The sequence below is a fragment of the Triticum dicoccoides genome, chromosome 4B (assembly GCF_002162155.2).
Source record: "Triticum dicoccoides isolate Atlit2015 ecotype Zavitan chromosome 4B, WEW_v2.0, whole genome shotgun sequence".
Classification (NCBI taxonomy): Eukaryota; Viridiplantae; Streptophyta; class Magnoliopsida; order Poales; family Poaceae; genus Triticum; species Triticum dicoccoides.
In genome coordinates, this window is record NC_041387.1 from 482,332,627 (window position 1) to 482,345,055 (window position 12,429).

Consider the following 12,429-nt stretch of genomic DNA (forward strand, 5'->3'; position numbering starts at 1 on the left):
GGCCCACTCGGTAGGACATCATCATAATGTGCACAATGTGACCAAGGGGTTGATCACGGGATGATGTGTTACGGAACGAGTAAATAGACTTGTCGGTAACGAGATTGAACATGGTATCGGGATACCGATGATTGAATCTCGGGCAAGTACAATGCCGCTAGACAAAGGGAATTGTATACGGGATCGATTGAGTCCTTGACATCGTGGTTCATCCGATGAGATCATCGTGGAACATGTGGGAGCCAACATGGGTATCCAGATCCTGCTATTGGTTCTTGACCGGAGAACGTCTCGGTCATGTTTGTATGTCTCCCGAACCCGTAGGGTCTACACACTTAAGGTTCGGTGACGCTAGGGTTGTATGAATATGAGTATGCAGCAAACCGAATGTTGTTCGGAGTCCCGGATGAGATCCCGGATGTCACGAGGAGTTCCAGAATGGTCCGGAGGTAAAGATTTATATATAGGAAGTCCTATTTTGGTCGCCGGAAAAGTTTCGCACTTTAGCGGTATTGTACCAGGAGTGCCGAAAGGGGTCCGGGGGTCCACCGGGGGGGGGGGGTCCACCTGCCCCGGGGGGCCACATGGGCTGTGGGGGTGCGCCTTGGCCTATATGGGCCAAGGGCACCAGCCCCAAGAGGCCCATGCGCCAAGGAGACTTGGGGAGGGGAGAGTCCTAAGAGGGGAAGGCACCTCCGAGGTGCCTTGGGGAGGATGGACTCCCCCCCCTCTTGGCCGCACCCCTTCCTTGGAGGAAGGGGCAAGGCTGTGCCCTCCCCCCCTCTCTTGCACCTATATAAAGGGAGGGGAGGGAGGGGTGGCCGCACCCTGAAGCCCTTGGCGCCTTCCCTTCCTGCTACACCTCCTCCTCCTCCCGTAGTCGCTTAGCGAAGCCCTGTCGGAGTTCTGCTGCATCCACCACCACGCCGTCGTGCTGCTGGATCATCATCAACCTCTCCTCCCCCCTTGCTGGATCAAGAAGGAGGAGACGTCATCCGCTCCGTTCATGTGTTGAACGCGGAGGTGCTGTCCGTTCGGCACTAGGTCATCGGTGATTTGAATCACGACGAGTACGACTCCATCAACCCCGTTCACTTGAACGCTTCCGCACGCGATCTACAAGTGGTATGTAGATGCAATCACTCTCCCATGACTCGTTGCTAGATGAACTCATAGATGGATCTTGGTGAAACCGTAGGAAAAAATTTAATTTTCTGCAACGTTCCCCAACAGTTTTTCCACTCAAATGTTGTTCGTGTGCATCAGACATCAAAAAGGAAGAGGGTGATTGCCGAACCCGAAGGAGCACCAGCAAAGTCCTTGAAAAACGTGGTGGTGCCGGAGAAATCAGACAACACCCCACTTATATTGGATGTACAACCAGTGACACAAAACGTAGGACCGAGTCCAGCAGACTGTACCCATACTTCACTGGCCACACCACTAGCCCCACCACACAGGACCTGCACTCCAGCAAAAGGTATACCGATTTCATTTGCCATAGCACCAGCTGTACCACAGAAAAATCCCACTCCAGCAAAAAGTACAGCAAGTCCACCGGCCGAAGACCTATCCCAACTGCAGAGACGGCCAATTCCTGCAGATTGGAACCCCGTTCCATTTATTCCCAGTTTAAAAGACAATGCTTTCAATGTTGTTAGGGACTACATGCATATATTCCCATCATGGGAAGATTATTGTGAAGACAAACACCATTTTCACATCTTCCTGTCCAACTTACGTGTAAGTGCTATTATTCATGGTTATTATTTTCCTGTTTTCTGCTGATTGAACACATCCATGATTTACATTACATTGTTGTAACTAGGCGAGGGTCAATCTGGATAGTCATGACGAGCAAAGCTTGCTTGTTCTTTTGAAGGAAGCATTGCAGTAGTATCGGTGTTACCTGAGGAAATCACACTTTGGTGGCAAATCTATAAACGAATTTCCGATGAAGTCTCCTGTGCTTAATTTAGAAGACATTGAATGATAAAACCTTGTTATGCACTGGTCTCGTTCCTAGGATGAGGTACTGTCTATGAAATCACATGACAATTTGAACTTCTACTTTTCCGCATGTGCCTTACGGATCTTGTTTGCAGGAAATCTGGTCGAAGAAGAATTCCGGTTTGAAAAGAACGACATGATATTGCAAATATGCTACCCGCTGCTTTGCTCTTGTTAGTACTTGTTGTCCTGTATCACTGTACTTGCATACATACCTGGTTCATTATGTGACAGCAGTATGCATGATAGCTTGCTTATCAATTGTTCGCTCCAAATTATCTGATCTGTATGAATGGTTACATTAGTGTAGAATATATCCAATGCCAATGGTTTTTTAGCTCTGCATTGTTCTTGTAAGTACATGCTGTCCTTTATCAGTGTACTTATAATGACAGGTAGTTGTTCATGTACCATCACTCTGTAGCTTATTTTCCTTTGCCCTCCATTTTCTACACATCAGATCTATATTTACTCTTACCATAAGGTTGGTACTGAAGAAGTTTAGCTGTGCATTTCTCTTGGCTGTACCTTTTGTCTGTATCGCTGCACTTACATTTATAGCTACTTGGTTATGTAGCATCACTCTTCATCTTATCTTAAATATTCTCCATCTTTTCGTATATTATCACATCTATATTTACTCTTAACAAAATGTAGAATAAAGGCAATGCTTATGAAGAAGATTCTATGGTAAATTTCTTGAATTGCCCCCCCATCAGCATGGACAAGGCCTTTATAGAGCCTGTCTTCACCAATAATGTAAGTTTGTCCATCTCAAGCCTTCAAACTTTGTTGTATATATTTGGTTAGGCATGACTGCAATAGCTGTTTATTTTTGGTGTTTGCATCAAATTGCATGTTTAAAGTTTATTATGTAGTTCATAAACAAAAGTTTGTCCTTTCTCAATTTAAGTTTTCAGTTGTACAACCAAGTTCCTTATTCATACCATGTAAATCAAACTATACAGAGCAAGTGATCTTCTTTTGCACTGCATGTATGCTTCTGTTCTTCATCCGTAATCCAGTGGTGTGGTGAACCTACCCACTACAGCACAATGTCATATTTTGCAATGTCTTAACTATGAACAATGTCATATCATTCTACTACTCCCTCCGTCTGAAAATACTTGTCATTGAAATGGATGTATCTAGATGTATTTTAGTTCTAGACACATCCATTTTGATGACAAGTAATTCCGGACGGAGGGAGTATTATTTAAACCGTCTCTTTATTTGTCAATCTGAAATGGGATAAATTGACAGCACACTAACCATTGATACTTATGAGTTCTTGATCTGTAATCCAATGGTGTCATGAAGCTGCCTACTCCTTCACAATGTCATTTCCTGCCATGTCTTGACCTGAACAATTCCATATTGTGTTAATGCAATTTTAAACTATGTCACTTTATTCGTCAGTAAGAAATGTGATGAATTGTCAGCACTGATACTTTTATGTGCGAAACCTGTCATCTGTCTGCTTGTTTATCTTTCAGAGTGAGGAAGATTTAAGTGTTGAACAAGCGCAGTCTCATCATCTTGCTCAGCTGCTTGCGCTGCAGCTCCCCGGCAGGGATAACCTTTCTTGAACTCTATTGAAGTGCTGTCGGTTTTGTATATTATTTTGTCGGCGTGTTTATTTGCACTGGTGGCGATCTTTGATGCCCAATGTATGTAATCTGCTGTCTGCTTGTGCTTTATTATCATAGTGGCGAACTTTGATGCCCAGTGGATGTAATATGTTGTAATTTCTTTATTGTATACTCTAGGTTTTTTCTTATTCACAATGCTGCAATTATTTTACTATATATATATCTTGTCTTCGCAGTAAACCGGCCAAACCGTAAAATTACGGTACATAATCGAACCGTCATGCAATCACGATGTAGGTTGGGCCTGAAACATGCCGAAGAGCTAACGGGCCGGCAGCAGCCCGAAATGAACCCCGGACCATGATTGTGCGAATCAAATCACGGGCTTTTAACAGGCCAAAATTGCCTCGGTCCTTGTTTGGCCCAATCAGATATCGGCCGCGAGCACGCCAGATGCAAACCGAGCCGTAGTTAGGCCCAACTATATGATGGGCATTTAACAGGCCGAAATGAATATAGTGCCGAAATGTTAAACAGGTCCTTAAGAGGCCAAAACTAATGTCAGGCCGAATTACTAAGTGGGCCTCTAGCAAGTGGGCCCAAAAGCATAGTTTCCAGTTGACGGGCCGAATATGATATGGGCCATAATTGAGCCTATAGCCTCTTAAAGGGTCGTACCTGATCTGGGCCATAATTTGGCCCAAAACGTGGTAGGCTTTTAATGGGCCGGATCTCATATGGGCCACTATTAGGCCCGAAACGTGGCAGGCCATTAATGGACCGTATCAAATATGGGCCGACATTTGGCCCAAAACATGGCAGCCAGTTAATGGGCCGGCCTACTAGGGTCCTCAAATTCTTGTGGACCTACAGCTGGGCCAGCCCATTAATGTCGGCAAAATCTCGTGGGCCTTTAGCCGGGCCGGCCCATTATGATCCGCAAGTATCTTGTGGGCCTTTACCTGGGCCGGCCCATTATGGCACACAAAAATCTTGTGGGCCTTTACCTGGGCCGGCCCATTATGGCCCGCAAAATCTTGTGGGCCGTTAGCTGGGCCAGCCCATTATGGTCCGCAAAATCTCGTGGGCCTTTAGCTGGGCTGGCCCATTAGGGTCCGCAAAATCTTTTGGGCCTTTAGTTGGGCCAGCCCATTTAAACTTGATGGGTCGGTCCACGTGTCAACATATCATAGGCGCGTCTCGCCCATTGGATGAGTGACACCTGTGCCAGCGCGGACCTGACACGTGTCTCCTCCAGCCAATAATGCTTTTACACGTGGAAAATCCCCATTGGCCGGGGCTGTTAACGGGTTATTGGATCCAAAACCCGACCTGATAGCTTAACGGCATTCTATTACGGTGGATGCCACGTGTCGGTCACCCATGACGAAAGCACTTTTGTGACGCGCGATTTACCGTCATGGAAGTGGACACTTCCATGATGATAATTTTGGTAATGTCATGGAACACTTCTACGATAGCACATGTATGACTATCTTGATTCTGTCATAAATTTGTCATGGATGTACATGCATGACAAAAAACGCGACCTACTATGACAAACACGTATCATCACGGAAGTGTATTTTTTTTGTAGTGTCGTTCCATTGTTCTGGAGAATGGAGTTTTAGTCATCTTGCCCAAAAGGCACGGTTCGCAAGCATCAAATGATTCATAACCAAATGATTCCAAAAATCCATCTTTATGGAGTTTCTTCATGCGCTTTGCACCGATATGACCCAAACGACAGTGCCACAAATAAGTTGCACTATCATTATCAACTTTGCATCTTTTGGCATCAATATTATGAATATGTGCATCACTACGATCGAGATCCAACAAACTATTTTTATTGGGTGTATGACCATCGAAGGCTTTATTCATGTAAACAGAACAACAATTATTCTTTGACTTTAAATGAATAACCGTATTGCAATAAACATGATCAAATCATATTCATGCTCAACGCAAACGCCAAATAACATTTATTTAGGTTTAACACTAATCCCTAAAGTATAGGGAGTGTGAGATGATGATCATATCAATCTTGGAACCACTTCCAACACACATCGTCACTTCACCCTCAACTAGTCTCTATTTATTCTGTAACTCCTCTTTCGAGTTAATAATTTTTAGCAACCGAACAAGTATTAAATACCCAGGGGCTACTGTAAACACTAGTAAGGTACACATCAATAGCCTGTATATCAAATATACCCTTTTTCACTTTGCCATCCTACTTATCCACCAAATATTCAGGGTATTTCCGCTTCCAGTGACCATTTCCTTTGAAGTAGAAGCACTCAGTTTCAGGCTTTGGTCCAGCTTTGGGCTTCTTCACGGGAGTGACAACTTGCTTGCTATTCTACTTGAAGTTTCCCTTTCTTTCCCTTTTCTTGAAACTAGTGGTCTTGTCAATCATCAACACTTGATGCTCTTTCTTGATTTCTACCTTCGTCAATTTCAACATCACGAAGAGCTCGGGAATCGTTTTCGTCATCCCTTGCATACTATAGTTCATCACGAAGTTCTAGTAACTCGGTGATGGTGACTAGAGAACTCTATCAATCACTACCTTATCTGGAAGATTAACACCCACTTGATTCAAGCGATTGTAGTACCCAGACAATCTGAGCACATGCTCACTGCTTGAGCTATTCTCCTCCATCTTTTAGCTATATAACTTGTTGGAGACTTCATATCTCTCAACTCAGGTATTTGCTTGAAATATTAACTTCAACTCCTGGAACATGTCATATGGTCCATGACGTTCAAAACGTCTTTGAAGTCCCGATTCTAAGCCGTTAAGCATGGTGCACTAAACTATCAAGTAGTCATCATATTGAGCTAGCCAAACATTCATAACGTCTGCCTCTGCTCTTGCAATAGGTCTGTCAACTAGCGGTGCATCAAGGACATAATTCTTCTGTGCAGCAATGAGGATAAACCTCAGATCACGGACCCAGTCTGCATCATTGCTACTATCATCTTTCAACTTAGTATTCTCTAGGAACACATATAAAACATAGGGAAGCAACAACGCGAGCTATTGATCTACAACATTATTTTCAAAATACTATCAGGACTAAGTTCATGATAAATTAAAATTCAATTAATCATATTACTTAAGAACTCCCACTTAGATAGACATCCCTCTAATCATCTAAGTGATCACGTGAGCCAAATCAACTAAACCATGTCCGATCATCACGTGAGATGGAGTAGTTTTCAATGGTGAACATCACTATGTTGATCATATCTATTATATGATTCACACTCGATCTTTCGGTCTCAGTGTTTCGAGGCCATATCTGCATATGCTAGGCTCGTCAAGTTTAACCTGAGTATTCTGCGTGTGCAAAGCTGTCTTACACCAGTTGTATTTGAACGTAGAGCTTATCACACCCAATCATCACGTGTTGTCTCGGCACGAAGAACTTTCACAATGGTGCATACTCAGGGAGAACACTTATACCTTGAAATTTAGTGAGAGATCATATTATAATGCTACCATCAATCAAGCAAAATGAGATGCATAAAGGATAAACATCACATGCAATCAATATAAGTGATATGATATGGCCATCATCATCTTGTGCTTGTGGTCTCCATCTCCGAAGCACCGTCATGACCACCATTGTCACCGGTGTGACACCTTGATCTTAATTGTAGCATCGTTGTCATCTCGCCAACTATTGCTTCTATGACTATCGCTACCGCTTAGTGATAAAGTAGAGCAATTACAGGGCGATTGCATTGCATACAATAAAGCGACAACCATATGGCTCCTGCCAGTTGCCGATAACTTTGTTACAAAACATGATCATCTCATAGAATAAAATTTAGCATCATGTCTTGACCATATCACATCACAACATGCCCTGCAAAAACAAGTTAGACGTCCTCTACTTTGTTGTTGCAAGTTTTACGTGGCTGCTACAGGCTGAGCAAGAATCGTTCTTACCTACGCATCAAAACCACAATGATAGTTTGTCAAGTTAGTGTTGTTTTAACCTTCTGAAGGACCGGGCGTAGCCACACTCGGTTCAACTAAAGTTGGAGAAACTGACACCCGCCAGCCACCTATGTGCAAAGCACGTCGGTAGAACCAGTCTCGCGTAAGCGTACATGTAATGTCGGTCCGGGCCGCTTCATCCAACAATACCGCCGGACCAAAGTATGACATGCTGGTAAGCAGTATGACTTGTATCACCCACAACTCACTTGTGTTCTACTCGTGCATATAACATCTACGCATAAAACCAGGCTCGGATGCCACTGTTGGGGAATGTAGTAATTTAAAAAAAATCCTGCACACACGCAAGATCATGGTGATGCATAGCAACGAGCGGGGAGAGTAAGTCCACGTACCCTCGTAGACCGAAAGCAGAAGCGTTAGCACAACACGGTTGATGTAGTCGTATGTCTTCACCATCCGACCAATCAAGTACCAAACGTACGGCACCTCCGAGTTCAACACACGTTCAGCTCGATGGCGTCCCATGAACTCCGATCCAGCAGAGCTTTGCGGGAGAGTTCCATCAGCACGACAGCGTGATGACGGTGTCGATGTTGCTACCGACGCAGGGCTTCTCCTAAGCACCGCTACGATATTACCGAGGTGGAATATGGTGGAGGGGGCACCGCACACGGCTAAGAGATCAAGAGATCAATTGTTGTGTCTAGAGGTGCCCCCCTGTCCCCGTATATAAAGGAGTAAGGGGGGACACGGCCGGCCAAGGAGGAGGGTGCGCCAAGGGGGGAGTCCTACTCCCACCAGGAGTAGGACTCCTCCTTTCCTTGTTAGAGTAGGAGAGGGGAAGGAAGGGAGAGAGGAGAGGAAGGAAAGGGGGGGGGGTGCTGCCCCCCTCCTTGTCCTATTCAGACTAGAGGGGGAGGGGGCGCGCGGCCTGCCCTGGCCACCCCTCCTCTTCTCCACTAGGGCCCATTAGGCCCACTAAACCCCCCGGAAGGTTCCGGTAACCCCCCTCCCCCCGGTACTCCGGGATATGTCCGAAACCTCCTAAAACACTTCCGGTGTCCGAACATAGTCATACAATATATCGATCTTTACGCCTCGACCATTTCGAGACTCCTCATCATGTCCGTGATCACATCCGAGACTCAGAACTACCTTCAGTACATCAAAACACAAAAACTCATAATATCGATCATCACCAAACTTTAAGCGTGCGGACCCTACGGGTTCGAGAACTATGTAGACATGACCGAGACTCGTTTCCGGTCAATAACCAATTGCGGAACCTGGATGCTCATATTGGTTCCCACATATTCTATGAAGATCTTTATTGGTCAAACCGCATAACTACATACGTTGTTCCCTTTGTCATCGGTATGTTACTTGCCCGAGATTCGATCATCGGTATCTCAATACCTAGTTCAATCTCGTTACCGGCAAGTCTCTTTACTCGTTATGTAATGCATCATCATGCAACTAACTCATTAGTCATATTGCTTGCAAGGCTTATAGTGATGTGCATTACCGAGAGGGCCCAAAGATACCTCTTCGACAATCGGAGTGACAAATCCTAATCTCGAAATATGCCAACTCAACATGTACCTTCGGAGACACCTGTAGAGCTCCTTTATAATCAACCAGTTATGTTGTGACATTTGGTAGCACACAAAGTGTTCTTCCGGTAAACGGGAGTTGCATAATCTCATAGTCATAGGAACATGTATAAGTCATGAAGAAAGCAATAGCAACATACTAAACGATCAAGTGCTAAGCTAACGGAATGGGTCAAGTCAATCACATCATTCTCTAATGATGTGATCTCGTTTAATCAAATGACAACTCATGTCTATGGCTAGGAAAGTTAACCATTTTGATTCAACGAGCTAGTCAAGTAGAGGCATACTAGTGACACTTTGTTTGTCTATGTATTCACACATGTACTAAGTTTCCGGTTAATACAATTCTAGCATGAATAATAAACATTTATCATGAAATAAGGAAATAAATAATAACTTTATTATTGCCTCTAGGGCATATTTTCTTCATGGGGCACATCCACCTGGCTTGGGAGGCAAGCCTCCACCTACTTGGCTTGGGGGGCAAGTCTCCCTAGGGTTTCCCTAGGGAGATCCAATCTGCCCTAGCCGCTGCCCCCTAGGGGAAACCCTAGGGCGCATACTCCTCCTCCTTTCCCCTATATATAGTGAGGGAGAGAGAGGGAAGCTGCACCCTGACACGCCCTGGTGCTACCCTTCCTCTCCTTCCTACACCTCTTCCTCCTCCGTAGTGCTTAGTGAAGCTCTGCCGGAGAACCACGAGCTCCATCGCCACCACGCCATCGTGCTGCTGGAGTTCTCCCTCAACTTCTCCTTCCCCCTTGATGGATCAAGAAGGAGGAGACGTCCCTAGGATGTACGTGTGTTGTATGCGGAGGCGTCGTCTGTTCGGCGCTAGATCGGATCTTCCGCAATATGAATCGCCGCGAGTATGACTCCATCAACCACGTTCTTGCAATGCTTCCACTTAGCAATCTTCAAGGGTATGAAGATGCACTCCCTCTCTCTCATTGCTAGCATCTCCTAGATTGATCTTGGTGACACGTAGGAATTTTTTTAATTATTACTACGTTACCCAACAGTGGTATCAGAGCCAGGTCTATGCGTAGATTCTATGCACGAGTAGAACACAAGTAGTTGTGGGTGATGATTTTTTGAATTTGCTTACCGTTACTAGTCCTATCTTGATTCGGCGGCATTGTGGGATGAAGCGGCCCGGACCGACCTTACACATACGCTTACGTGAGACAGGTTCCACTGACTGACATGCACTTGTTGCATAAGGTGGCTAGCGAGTGTCTGTCTCTCCCACTTTAGTCGGATCGGATTCGATGAAGAGGGTCCTTATGAAGGGTAAATAGCAGTTGGCATATCATCGTTGTGACTTTTGCGTAGGTAAGAAAAGTTCTTGCTAGAAACCCTTAGCAGCCACGTAAAACATGCAACAACAATTAGAGGACGTCTAACTTGTTTTTGCAGGGTATGCTATGTGATGTGATATGGCCAAAAGGATGTGATGAATTATATATGTGATGTATGAGATTGATCATGTTCTTGTAATAGGAATCATGACTTGCATGTCGATGACTATGACAACCGGCATGAGCCATAGGAGTTGTCTTAATTTATTGTATGACCTGTGTGTCAATGAAAACGCCATGTAATTACTTTACTTTATTGCTAACTGTTAGCCATAGTAGTAGAAGTAATAGTTGACGGGACAACTTCATGAAGACACGATGATGGAGATCATGATGATGGAGATCATGGTGTCATGCCGGTGACGATGGTGATCATGACGCGCTTCGAAGATGGGGATCAAAGGCGCAAGATGATTTTGGCCATATCATGTCACTTTTATGATTTGCATGTGATGTTTGTCATGTTTACATCTTATTTGCTTAGAATGACGGTAGCATAAATAAGATGATCCCTCACTAAAATTTCAAGGAATGTGTTCCCCCTAACTATGCACCGTTGCGAAGGTTTGTTGTTTCGAAGCACCACGTGATGATTGGGTGTGATAGATTCTAACGTTCGCATACAATAGGTGTAAGCCAGATTTACACACGCGAAACACTTAGGTTGACTTGACGAGCCTAACATGTACAGACATGGCCTCGGAACACGAGAGACTGAAAGGTCGAACATGAGTCGTATGGTAGATACGATCAACATGGAGATGTTCACCGTTGATGACTAGTCCGTCTCACGTGATGATCGAACACGGCCTAGTCGATTTCGATCATGTATCACTTATATGACTGGAGGGATGTCTATCTAAGTGGGAGTTCATTAAATAATTTGATTAGATGAACTTAATTATCATGAACATAGTCAAACGGTCTTTATAAATTATGTCGTATCTTGCGCTTTGATTATCATGAACATAGTAGCAATTATGCGGACTGGGTCCATAAACTGAGGATATGTCCTCATTGCTGCGCAGAAGGATTATGTCCTTAATGCACCGCTCGGTGTGTTGAACCTCGAGCGTCGTCTGTGGATGTTGTGAACATCTGGCATACACGTTTTGATGACTACATAATAGTTCAGTGCGTAATGCTAAACGGTTTAGAATTGAGGCGCCGGAGATGTTTTTGAAACGTCGCGGAACATATGAGATGTTCCAAGGGCTGAAATTGGGGTTTCAGGCTCGTACCCACGTCAAGAGGTATGAGACCTCCAACAAGTTTCTTAGCCTGCAAACTAAGGGAGAAAGCTCAATCATTGAGCAGGTGCTTAGATTGTTTGAGTACTACAATCGCTTGAATCGAGTGGGAGTTAATCTTCCAGATGAGATAGTGATGGTTTTCCAAAGTCACTGCCACCAAGCTACTAGAGCTTCATGATGAACTATAACATATCAGGGATAGATATGATGATCCTTGAGCTATTCGTGATGTCTGACACCGCGAAAGTAGAAATCAAGTAGGAGCCTCAATTGTTGATGGTTAGTAAAACCACTAGTTTCAAGAAAGGCAAGGGCAAGAAGGGATACTTCATGAAACGGCAAATCAGTTGCTGCTCCAGTGAAGAAACCCAAGGTTGAACCTAAACCCGAGACTAAGTGCTTCTGTAATGAGGGAACGGTCAATGAAGCAGAACTACCCTAGATACTTGGTAGATGAGAAGGCTGGCAAGGTCGACAGAAGTATATTGGATATACATTACATTAATGTGTACTTTACTAGTACTCCTAGTGGCACTAGGGTATTAGATACCGGTTTGGTTGCTAAGAGTTAGTAACTCGAAATAAAAGGCTATGGAATAAATGGAGACTAGCTAAAGG